The sequence below is a fragment of the Peromyscus leucopus genome, chromosome X, assembly GCF_004664715.2.
Source record: "Peromyscus leucopus breed LL Stock chromosome X, UCI_PerLeu_2.1, whole genome shotgun sequence".
Taxonomy (NCBI): Eukaryota; Metazoa; Chordata; class Mammalia; order Rodentia; family Cricetidae; genus Peromyscus; species Peromyscus leucopus.
Genome location: NC_051083.1, coordinates 39,427,072 through 39,439,798, shown reverse-complemented (window position 1 = coordinate 39,439,798; position 12,727 = coordinate 39,427,072). Strand labels below are relative to the sequence as shown.

Genomic DNA, 12,727 nt, shown 5'->3' with positions numbered 1-12,727 from the left:
CACAAACAAATATGCACTGCTGGGCACACAAGTTCAAGTGACCCCACACACTTGGCAGGCCACCTGTGGTGGTTTGAATGAGAATAGCCCCCATTAGCTCATACATTTGAATACTTGGCCCCCAATTGGTACAACTGTTTGGGAAGGATTAGGAGGTGTGGCTTTGTTGAAGGAAGTGTGTCATTAGAAGCAGGTTTTGAGGTTTCAAAAGCCCACACAATTCCCAGTTAGTTTGCTCTGACTCATGGTTGGTGGCTCAGCATCTAAGCTCTCAAGCTACTGCTCCAGCACCATGCCTGCCTGTCTCCTGTCATGCTCCCCAAAATGGTGGTCGGTCATGGACTCCAACCCTCTGAAACTATTAAGTCACCAAATTAAATGTTTTCTTTTGTAAGTTGCCTTGGGCATGGTGTTTTGGCATGACAATAGAAAAGTTAACCAAGAACACCCGATACAAGACCTAAATTGCCAAATTGCCAGGACAAAGAGTCTTCTAGAGAACACAGAAAACAAAAGTATGGCCTAAAGTAAAACGCCTAAGTGAGCAGTGTAAGAATTTGCTTTTTTTTTTTTCTTAAAGCCTGACATAGCAGTGCACACTCAGCATCCCAGGACTTGGGAGGCTGAGGCAGGAGGATCAGGAGTTCAAGGCCAACTTCAGCTGCATCGTAGATGTGAAACATGAGATGCTGTCTCAATAACAAAAATAAAAACAAGAATTCATTTCATTTTTTTTCCAAAATTAAAACACAAAACGAGTTCTGTAGTTTTACCATGGCTTATGTTCACATGATTAATCTATGGGAAGACTTCAAGATCTTTGCATACTCAAGTGCCCTGTGCTTGAAGCTAACAGCCTGGACCCCACTTCTGAGCCACTGTAGATGTTAAATGATGTTAAATACCTGTCAGCAGTTCTATACAGAAAGATTGCAACTTTTTTTAAAAAAAAGATTTATTTATTGTACTATTTAATGTATATGACTATTTTGCTTGCATGTATGTATGTGCTCCATGTGCATGTCTGGTGCCCCAAGAGGTCAGGAGAGGGTGACAGATCCCATTGTACTGGAGTTACAGAGGGTATATTGAAGGGTTTGTGGGGAGAAAAGGCAAGGGAGAAATATTGTAATTATAATCTCAAAAAATAACAATAATAATAATAACAACAACAACAGCAACTTGAAGGCAGAGCTAATGCAGAGGCCATGGAGGGATGTCATTAACTGGCTTACTCCCCATGGCTTGCACAGCTTGTTTTCTTATACAACCCTGGACCACCTGCTCTGGGATGGTACCTCCCACAGCGGGTTGCACCCTCCCACATCAATCATTAACAAAGAAAATGTGCCACAGACTTACCCACAGGCCAATCAGGTGCAGATATTTTCTCAGTTGAGGTTCTCTCTTCTTAAGATGACCCTGGCTTGTGTCAAGTTTAAAAAAAAAAAAATTGACCAGCACAGTCCCCAAACCTCTGGCTCAATTCACTATGCCACCAGCTATACAGATGCAAACAGAAGCAGCATCTAGAGCCAGCAACCAGCCAAAGCTTGAGACACTCACTCCCTTGCCTATTATACCCTTCCAGGTTTCTTAGCCTACCTGTGTGGCAATGAAATTCCAGGCTGGCCAGTGTTTCCTTCCTGGGTCTGCATAAACAAGAGACGGGGCTATATGGGGATTTTCCTCATCACAAATAACAAGAAGCTGACCTCAAGCTAGCCCTAACCATCTTTGACATCTTAAAAAAAAAAAAGCAAAAAAACAGAGAGAGTTTTGTGTATTCCTGGGGATCTGAGTGCTTGGAAGGCAGAGTTTCTATGGCAGTTTCTATGGCCTCTTTCCCATACCTAGAAGCCTGAAATTCAAGCATTTTTCCAGGACCATCTCTCCTCTCTTCCCCCTTTTTTTTCCTGTGAGCATGAGACTCTTATTGCAGCTGTCAGCAGCTATGGTCATTTCTTTCCTAGCATACCCTGCCCCCCAAACACTGCCCTGCCCCCGCCCCAAACACTGCTATGCCGGCGGCTGTGTGATACACGTCTGCAGTCCCAGCCCTCTAGAGGCTGAAGGAAGAGACTCAAGAGGTGGAGGCAGGGCTGGAGAAAAGGCTCGGTGCTTGCCACCACATACTGCTCTCCCAAAAGATCGGAAATCAGTTCTCCCAGGATGAGGCCCCATGCCTATCTCCATCAGGATATTTGGGTTGCCCTGAGGTGACTCCTCTTCTGTAGGTGAAAAAAAAAAAGAGTCCCTCAGAGGGAGGTCAAGCTCAAAATAAGCCATCGAGGGAAGCTTGACTCAAAAAAGCCATCTATAGTGAGCCCACAGTTCAGGTTTTGTCTTCATTTCCTGCTGGGCATAAAGGTATTTCAAATTAATCCTGGGGTTCCCCCCTCTGAGCCCCACCTTCCTGATCAAGATTTCCCTAGTCTGTACTGTGACCTACATACAGTGATCCCTTGGCACTGCACAGATCATCATAGTTTCTGGGCTGAGACAAGACTCTTGGCCCCCTTCAGGTTTTCTGACACCTAGGACTCACCCTTTTCTCATTTAAAAAAGTCATATGTACACTACATTCAATAAATTGTTAATCTTTCACTACCAAATACGTTTAAAAACTAGTTCCAATGAGGAAGCAAGATTAAAATCATTTTGTAAACATTTATCCTTTCTTAATGTTGGAAAGATAAACTTTTGACTATTTTTAGTGTGAAGGAAGGAACTGGCCTTTGGAGACGAGACTGGAGGCAAGATTTTCCCCTCAGGGCTCGCCCTCCATTACCCTTCCCTCCTTTCCATCTTTTCTCTGTGGCTCACATGAGCCTCACGAGCCAGACCAGCAGAAACATAATTGAAAGAAGCAAAATAAAAAGATGGGTGTGGGAAGGCACAGAAAAAAGTCCACGTCATAAAGGCCAGCAAGGTGCTGAGTCAGCAAAGAAGCTCATTGTCTTCAAGGGGAAAATAGGGAGGCCAGGTTTGGTGGGACACGCCTTTAATACCAGCACTCATGAAGCAGGGCCAGATGGATCTCTTGCTAGTTCCAGGCCAGCCTAGTCTACATAGTGAGACCCTGTCTCAAAAACCACACACAACCAAAAACATCAACCGTGGAGGCGCTACCTCCCCGCCTGACAGGTGCTCAACCAGCAGGTGGGGCCCTTGGGAGAGAATAATGTAGGAAGACATCAAGTTCAAAGCCTGCCTAAGCTATACAGTAAAAACTCTATCTCAAAATAAAACAAGTAGAGGATAGGGATATGGTTCTGTCAGTAAAGTGCTTTCTATACAAGCACAAAGACCTGTTAGGATCCCCACCATCCACACGAAAAAGCCAGGAACAGCGCCAGTGTACATCTGAAATGCCAGCACTGGAGGACTGGTGAGAGCTCCAAGTTCAGGGAGATGCTGTCTCCAAAAATGGTAGGATGGAGCATGATTGAGAAAGACACCTGACATCAACCTTTGGCGCGCGCACGCGCACACACACACACACACACACACACACACACACACACAAACATGTGCATACACATCTGTGTCCAAGTGCACACACATAAACACATACATACATCACACACAAAATATGAATTAAGCCCAGCATTCAGGAAACAAAGGCAGGCAAAGCTGGTCTAGAGAACCAGCCAGGACTATGTACTGAGACCCCCAGTTCAAAGTACAGAAAGGAAAAGGGAGGGGGAGAGAAGGAATGAATGGATCCAAATAAGTAAAATTAAAATCAAAATATAAAAATAGTACATGACAACAGATGCAAAAAGATGTCTCCAGTAAACACAAAGTTGGGTTTCCCCCTTCCCTCGTCCTTCCTTACAAATGATATCTCTAACACATGCACAGAACTAAGCAAAGACTATATCAAATAACTAATAAAAATACCTTGAGTCAAGGGCCAATGTTCAGGAAACACTAACAGCTATGTTTTCATTTTTTAAAAGAATTGACTGCTGTGACCAGCACCTTGTGGAAGCACTCCCTCTGTAGGGTCTTTTAATCTGGAAGACTCTGACCTCCTGAATTCAAACTCAATATTTAGGATTTCATCTTCAAGAAAGGCTGACTGGCTGCTGGGCGGTGGTGGCGCACACCTTTAATCCCAGCACTCGGGAGGCAGACCCAGGCGGATCTCTGTGAGTTCGAGGCCAGCCTGGGCTACCAAGTGAGTTCCAGGAAAGGCGCAAAGCTACACAGAGAAACCCTGTCTCGAAAAACCAAAAAAAAAAAAAAAAAAAAAGAAAAGAAAAGAAAGGGCTGGAAGGAGTCCAAGGCACCCAGAGCTTACAGGAGACTGAAAACATCAGACACAGACCAGGTATGGTGACACAGGCCCATCATGCCAGCTACTCGGGATGATCACCCACCATTCAAAGTTAGCCTAGGCAATTGGTGAGGTCTTGTCTCAGAATAAAAAGTAAAAATGACCAGGTAGTGGTGGCACACACCTTTAATCGGGAAGCAAAGGCAGGCAGATCTCTGTGAGTTTGAGGCTAGCCTGGTCTACAGAACAAGATCCAGGACTGTTACACAGAGAAAGCCTGTCTAAAAAGTAAAACTGGAGTTTGGGGGTATAGCTCGTCACATCTCACATGTGTGATGCACTAGATTCAATACTCCGATTCACACACAAGTACATGAAAATGTGGGGCCTGGAGGTAGTTGAGCTAGCAAAGTCCTTGCAGCACAAGGAAGAGGAGCTAGATTTAATCCCCAGAACCCACATAAAAAGCTATGCAGGTGGTGCTGGTGCACACCTTTAATCCCAGCAGAGGCAAGTAGATCTCTGTGAGTTCGAGGCCAGCCTGGTCTACAACAGTAAGTTCTAGGACAGCCAGGGCTACACAGAGAACCCCTGTCTCAGTGGGAGGGGAAAAAGGCTGTGCAGACAGTCTTGACAGGTGGAGGGACTTGGACCTCCCTCTACTGAATGTATCAGGCTTTGCTGACTCCCCATGGAAGGCCCTGCCTTCTTGTGGGGGGGAATGAGTAGTGGGTTGGGGAGGAAAGCTAGGGGGCAGGAGGAGGGGAGAGAGGGGAATCTGTGACTGGTATGTAAAATGAATTTAAAAATTCTTAATAAATTTTTTTTAAAGCTGTGCAGAGGTGAACACTAGATCATCAGCCTAGCCTCACTGGGGAGCTCCCAGCCAATGAAAGACCTTGTCTCAAAATACAAGGTGATGGTCAGGCATGCTGGCACATGGCTTGAATTTAATCGAAGCACTTGAGAGACGAAGCAGCCGATATCTTGAGTTCAAGGCCAGCCTGGACTACAAAGCAAGTCCCAGGCTCATCAGAATTACCTAATGAGACCGTGTCTCAAAAGGAAAAAAAAGGCAAGAAAGGTGCAAAACTACACAGAGAAACCCTGTCTCAGAAAAAAAAAAAGGAAAGGGGGCCTGGGAAGAAGGCCCAGTGGGTAAAGTATTTGCATGCAAGCATGAGGACCCAAGTTCAGATCCCATTTAAAACTACAGGTATTGTGGTATATGCCTATAATCCAAGAGCTGTGAGGTAGAGACAAGGAAGATCCCTGGCACTCACTGGTCAAGTGGTGTATATTAACTCCAGTGTGTATAAACTGGTGAGCTCCAGGTCCAATAAGAGGCCCTGTTTGAAAAATAAATGAAGTTGAATGTCAACGTCTGGCCTCCACATGCTCACACATCTGAACACACGTGCACAGATACACACAAAAAAATTAAAATCAAGATGGACAATACCTGAGGAAAAACAACAGAGGTTGTCCAGTGACATGAATGCACAAACACACAAGATTGTTTAAGTAAGTCTACCTGTGAATTATTTCAAAATCACAAGACCTCCCTACAAAACTATACTCAAATTCCTGCTCTGTTTATGAAAACTTCACTAAGTAATACCAGAACAGCCCTGGGCAATATTTTGCACATTTAACTCTGTCCAGTAGGACATGTTATTGGTTGAGTCTCATGTGCTGTTCAATCCATAAAATGGACTCCGATAGACCAGAACTGTTTTTGGCTAATTGAAGTCTAAGGACACACACACATGTGACTCAGTGGCAAAGATAAAGAAGAAAATAATCCCTGTACCACGGTCTGCCTTCCAATATGTTGAAAACAAAAACAAAAATGAATACTGACTGGCAGATCTCTACCAACATTTAGTTGAGATCTGAGGGGATAAAAAAAGGGAATGGAATTTATAGATTTCTTGTCTCGAGTGGGAAAATCTACATTAGATAGATAAGAAGGCAGAGGAAGATCAAGTTTAAGAGCTGAGCCTTGGGACTCACATGCCCTTGCCTCCCCTATGTATGAGTGCATTACTCCCCCCATTAAGAGTCAGTTTCCAGGGCTGGAGAGATGGCAGAAGGCCTGGGTTCAATTCCCAGCACCCACATGGCAGCTCACAATTGTCTGTAACTCCAGTACTAAGGGATCCAACACCCTCACACAGACATATATATAAGTAAAATACCAATGCAACATAAAATAAAAATAAACAAATCATTTAAAAAAAAAAAAAAAAGTCAGTTTCCAGCCAGGCGGTGGTGGTGCATGCCTTTAATCACAGCACTTTGGAAAGCAGGTGGATTTCTGTGAGTTTGAGGCCAGCTTGGTCTACAGACTAAGTTCTAGAACTGCCAGGGCTACAAAGGAGAAGCCCTGTCTCTAATTGCAAAAAAAAAGTCAAGTTTCCTTGGCTGGAAAATGGAAACAGTGAATATAATCCATAGCAGGAAGTTCTATAAAGTCCTCATCACAAGGTGGGTAATGTGGCTTATCCAGTAAGGAAGGGGTTTGGTGCCAAAGCTGACAACCCAGTACCCACATGATGGAAACAGAGAACTGACTCCTCCTCCAAGTTGTCCTGACGACTTACACACACACACACACACACACACACACACACACACACACAAAATAAAAATGTAATTTTAAAAAATGAAATCTTCATTGCAGGGACACTATGGTAAAGTGAAGTCTATTTTTTTATTCGCACACCAAAATGTACAGTTTTTTTGGTTTTTTTCTTTCTTTCTTTCTGGAGGCAAGGGGATTGAATCAAAGGCCTCTTGCATTCAAGCTAAGACGTGCACTCTGCAACCAAGCTGTGTCCCTACTAACCTTCTATTTCTACCTCTTCAGTGTTAAGATTACACCCATAGATGGGGATTGAACACCAGGCCTCTTGATTGCTAAGCAAGTACCCTAGCAACTGATCTATATCCTTAGCCCCTCCTTTTGATTTTTGTGTATACATAAAATGTTGCTCAGAAAAATTACAGGAGTTCATGGTCCAGCAACTGGTCAATTGGGGGGCTCTTTCACAGTTCAGGCCAAGTGGGGATAAAGCTTTGTCTTGTCTCCAATCATTACTCAGAAAGAACACAGCAACTCGGCCACTTTCTCAGCTATGGGGTTCAATAAATACCCTCTCAAGAACCTAAAGGTAGAATCACCATGAGACCATAAAAATAAAAACACAGACTCTCTGATATATAAAAATGGTGTTCAAGGAGATGGCTCAATCACTACAGTGAGGACCTGAGTTTAATCCCTGGAGACCTATTTAAAAATGTGGGTGCTGCATGCAGCCTGTGTCTATAATCCCAACACTGAGGAGGATCCTTAGGGCTTGCTGGTCAGCTACTCTAGCCAAATTAGTGAGCTCTGGGCTCTGTGAGAAACCCTGCCTGCAAAATAAGGTGGATAGCTACCAACTAAGACAGCCTATTCTTATCAACCTCGGACCGACACCATGCATACATACATGCAACCAGAAACAAAGTGCACAAACATCTCCATACACACGAGGACACGGACACACACACACACACACACACAAAAAAAAAAACACTCTTCAGGACCATTTACAATTCCACACTCCTACACCACACTACAGGGATCCCTGTACTGCCTACTAAAGCACACAAACTTAAGACACAGAGATTAATATATAAAACTTGAAGGTGTTTATAATTCTCTGGAATGATCAAATTGTCTTGGTTACTTTTCTATTGCTGTGAGACGACACCAGGACCACGGCAACTTGTAGAAGGACGACCTCATTGGGACTTACAGTTTCAGAGGGCTAATTAGTCCATGACCATCCAACATGGCAGGGAGCATGGCAACAGGCAGGCATGGCACTGGAGCAGTAGCCGAGAGCTCACAACTGATCCACAAACACAGGCAGAGAGAGCTAACTGGGAATGTTGTGGGCCTTTGAAACCTCAAAGCCCACCTTCAATGACACACATACCTTAACAAGGCCACACTTCCTAAACCTTCCTACACACGTTTCCACTGAGAAACAAGCATTCAAATATATGAGCCTGGATCAAAGACAATTGTCAGCATGCCAAGGATCCTGGTAGCCCACCCTTACTGGATAGCAATCAGCCTCCATTTCCAATGCTTTGGTGTGACTCTGGGCCTAGCAGAGTACTCAGCATTTACCCAACAGCAAAACCGAGGTAATTTTTAAATCAGTATTTGTCCAATACCATAAAAGGGGTAAAATGCCTTCCTTTTTCTTTTAGTAGTACTGCCAAAATGAATTTCTTTGACTCGAGTAAGAAGGTATCCTGGGGTAGACGGGAGCCTTACACCCCAAATCGCCTCTGCCAGTCCCACAGGTAGGTGTGTGTGTGTGTGTGTGTGTGTGTGTGTGTGCGCGCGTGCACGCGCGCGCGCGCGTGATTAAAGGCTTGAAAAGCTTTAGGGGGCCATTTTAATAAGTGGATCAACTGAACTTCAACTTTCATCGTTGTACTAATTACCCAGGTGGGTGGTTCCATGAAATGTGCAGCACACTTGGACACGAAATCCCTTTAAAAATAAAAGCGCCATCTACACTCAACACTTTCATTTCTTCTATGTGTCTTCTAGAAATGACTAATGGTAAATTTCATAGAGCCATCAAGACCTATTTGCTACCCTAAACTGACGCCTGGGGGACAAGGTACTCACTCCTCCTATAGTCCTGTGTCCTCTTTCAAGTTAAACCAGGGACTAGCTCAGAGCAAAACACAAGTCAGATCAAGGCGCACACACCAAAGCAGAACAGAAACAAACACTTGCACTAGCAGTGAGGCTTAGGTTCTGGGGGAGGGGGGAGGCGAGATGTTTTAGGTTTTCCTCCACAACACTTGGTTGGAGCTGACCCTAACTGCGGAATTTACAGTGCGGAGGGCTCTGAGAATGCCAGTCACTGCAAAAATAAAATAAAATAAAAAAATAAATAACCCCCCCAGCAAAAAAAAAAAAAAAAAAAAAAAAAACAAGCCCCGAGCTCCTGATTGCGCACTGGTCACGCACGTGAAACCCAGGCCCCATCCAGCACCGCAGGCCTCCAGCCTCCTAAAGTTGTCACAAAACCCGGAGATCACCAATGTTCAAAGGTGCACCCCTCCCACATAAACTCCCGCTCCCAGCATCCGTCTCTGCGTAAGGGAAATTCCTAAGACAGGGATGTGGGTGAGGGCAGATCTGGAGAACCCCTCCCCAGCCCCAAAGCAACAGGTTTACACCCTCCCCAGGCCGCGCTGGGCGGTAGCTCACCCTCACCTAGCCGAGGGAGCCGCCCTCCATCGGTGTCAATCCCCCCCACGAGCCTGGTTCCCGAGACGAGGCCTGGGAGTGGGTGTGGGGAGGGGGCTCCCGGACTTCCTTGACAGTTTGTGCCTCGGAAACTGAGCACAGGCAGGCCAGCCTCTCTCCCCCGCGCGCCGCCGCGCGTCCACGGGGTTCCGGGAGCGCCGGCCCGCGCCTCGAGGATGAATGGGGCTCCCCTCCCCCACAAGGGGATCCCGCGCGGCCCCCAAGTCCCAAAGCGACCCAGGTCAGCCTAGCCAGCCCCCTCTGGAGCCGCAGACAAAGAGATGCCGGGACTAAACGGCAGCGCTTCCCTAAACTTGCCTGTCCCCCTCCCCAAAACAAAGGCGCACCCAGGCCTTTCCCGCCCCCCGCGCGCGCGGCCACTTTGGGGAGCGGCCGCCCCGGAGGTATTGTTCAGCATGCAGGGAGCGCGCCCGCCCTGGGGGTTGGGGGGACACACGGGAACTTGCCCTTCCTGGAGCTCCGGGGTCCGACCTCCGCGACTGGGGTCACCGCCAGGCCCCTCGGCCCGAGAAGTTTGCGCCCCTGCCCGGCGTGCACTCACCTCGCCGCGAGCCGTGCAACTTGTGGCCGCGCTCTGTGCCTACTGGCGGGTCCACCGTCACCCAGCCCGGGCCGCGCGGAGGCCGACGAGGGCCAGGCGCCCCGGAGCAGCCGCGCGCCGCCCCCGGCCCGCCACCGAGTCCCCGAGAAGAGCGGGCGCTGGAAAGTTTCGGTGGCGAATGGCGGCCGGAGGGCGCTGCAGCGGCGGCGGGGCGGGGGCGCTGGCGGCTTGTCGCTCCCGAGCGTCGAGACTGGGGGGGCTGGGCTGGGAGCGGCGGCGGCGGGAGAGGGCGGGACGGCGGGAGGGACCGACACGGCCAGTGACCTCCGCTGGGAGCGGACGCGAGCGCGCCTACCGTGGTTGGGAGATGTGCCAAGGGGGTCGCCAGCAAGCCGCCCTCCCCAGACACCTGGAGGAGGCACTCCGCGGCTCTACCCTCCCCCACAGCGTCCCCGCCGGCCCCTCCCCCAGCGCCTTGGGGGGGCCCCGCGTCCCCACGCGGCAGCCCCTCCCCCCACTGAGGGCTAGGACGCCAGGCCCGCCCTCACCCAGACCAAGTCCAGACCCAGCCCCCCGGGGGCAGGGAAGAGACTTACATCCCTGCACAGTTCTTCACCCTAAAGCCTCCCCACCCCCATTTCACCCCGCCCCACGCCCAAGGTGGAGGAGGGAAGCCCAAGCGTTGCCCTCTGGGCCCCAACCCAGTCCCTAGCTCCTTTTCTACAGGCTCGGAGAGGAATGAGGGGAACAGGGCCCCCACAAGCATACCCAATCCCAAACCCTGGCACTCCAAGGTGGCTTTGAGGGGGTTGGGAACAAGGGCCACCCTGCAGGTTGGGGGAGGGAATGGTAACCCAAGCCACTGAAAGTGTTACCATCCCCCCACCTCAAAGATGAAGCCGCCCAGCTGGCCTACGAGGTCCTCGTGCAACCCGTCTCCAGGAACATCTCCTTCAAAATTAACAATTTAAAGCACCCCCCCCAGTTGCCTTTACGCCCACCCACAAAAAAAAAAAATGACTCGGGCGCAGCCATGACCTTTGCAAAACACCTCCCAGCCAAGAATCAGAAATGCATAGGGGAGAAGCTTCAGTACAAGACGAAGACACAAACTGGGGAGGAGTATGTTAGGGTACTGGGGTCCTCAGATCTGCAAATCCCCACCCCCAGGCCTGAAACCGCAGGCGCTGGCAAAGTGTTTTCTGTTGCCATGGCTGGTAAGGCCCAGCCCTGGCGCTTCTTCCTCCCTTCCACGTTGGTGACGATTCCCCCAACTCCCGGCTTTAATTCAATTAAATAAATATCCGGCCCTCCTCCTCAGCACCTTTGGTGTCTGCCTTGTTGAGTATTTTTAAAATCAATTTGCCCCTCCCTTAGGCTTCTAATGAGCTTGGTGCTAAGAGCCCAGTAACACTCAGCAATTTAAACTCTAACCTCACTTGCTCCTTCCTTGAACACTAGGCGTTTGTTGCTCTGGTGGTTAGGGGGAGGGGGAGAACCCGGGGCGAGTTTTTAAGGGGCCGGTTCTCCATCAAACAGGCGGACCTCAAAATTACCTTGCAAAATATTGCTGCGAAACGTCAGAGATGTCAAACGACTGTTGGTACACCGTTATTAGAGCGCATCAATAAAAAATACACACTTACACAGTCTCCATAATTGTGAATCAGCAGAACACTGGCTTATTAGCTATCGGCTGCCATTCAAGTCCCCCCACCCCAAAGGATTTGCTGGGGCTCCCTTGAGCCTGCCCTTCGTAGCTCCCGGGCTTCTGAGCTCGAGCAGACTGATGCTGAGGTATTACGAAGGGTGCAATCGAAAACCCGAGCCCGCTCATGATGCAACCCTAGCCCGGTTTACACGTGCTTCCCTTCCCCCACTGCATGCTGGTGGTAGCGCTGCGTTTTTTCCGCCTGTAGGGTCACATTGTGGTTGATTGATTCTCCTTTCGCCTTGCTCAGTCATTCAGATTTGGAAAGTAAATAACAAGTTGACATCATTACAGCTTCAGGCTTTACCCGGTCGCCAGCTCTAGCTACCACAGACCCTGGAGTAGCTGCGCAGCAAACCCTACCCACCTAGCCTGCCCAGCTTGACTTGTCCAAATTAGTGCTTGGAAATTCCAAACTGAAGTTGGTTAAAAGCTCCCCTGCATGTTTCTATTACCTGGCAAGTGATGATCATTTTTAAAGAATAGAAAAGTGGTGGGGAAAAAAATCTCATTTTCCAAGTAGGGAGCAGAGTGACTAGGTTTTATTACAGGACTCCTCTGACTCATAAAGTGGGAGGTTTGATTCTACTTTGCCAGCGTGATATAGAATAGCAATAATCCCAATTCTTGCTTTTGGACAGTCAAGGACTAGGGATTTGGAAAGATGGCTCAGGGATTAAGAGCACTTACTGCTCCTACAGAGGACTCAGGTTCAGGTCCTAGCATCTACAAGCCAGACCACTGCCACCTGTAACTCTGGTTCCAGGATATACTACGCCCTCATTCTACACTCCTATGGCTCCTACATGCATGTGGGGCACAGAAATTCTCAAAGGTACA

At 48.3% G+C, this 12,727-nt stretch overlaps 1 protein-coding gene across 13 annotated transcripts in view; it reads right to left on the bottom strand.

The window, feature by feature from the left end:
* The window catches only part of LOC114681372 (F-box-like/WD repeat-containing protein TBL1X), a 164,490-nt gene extending 152,514 nt beyond the window's left edge, over positions 1 to 11,976 (bottom strand). For 7 of the 13 annotated variants that reach the window (XM_028854851.2, XM_028854849.2, XM_028854860.2 and 4 more), the window contains exon 1: positions 10,177 to 10,456. The gene's annotated coding sequence lies outside the window, so the exon portion shown is untranslated. Of the gene's footprint in view, positions 1 to 9,581; positions 9,856 to 10,176; positions 10,457 to 10,531; positions 10,555 to 11,822 lie in introns of those variants that run through there. The other 6 variants (XM_028854855.2, XM_028854858.2, XM_028854852.2 and 3 more) reach the window with 4 other exon arrangements.
* Between the last annotated feature and the right edge of the window lie 751 nt (positions 11,977 to 12,727).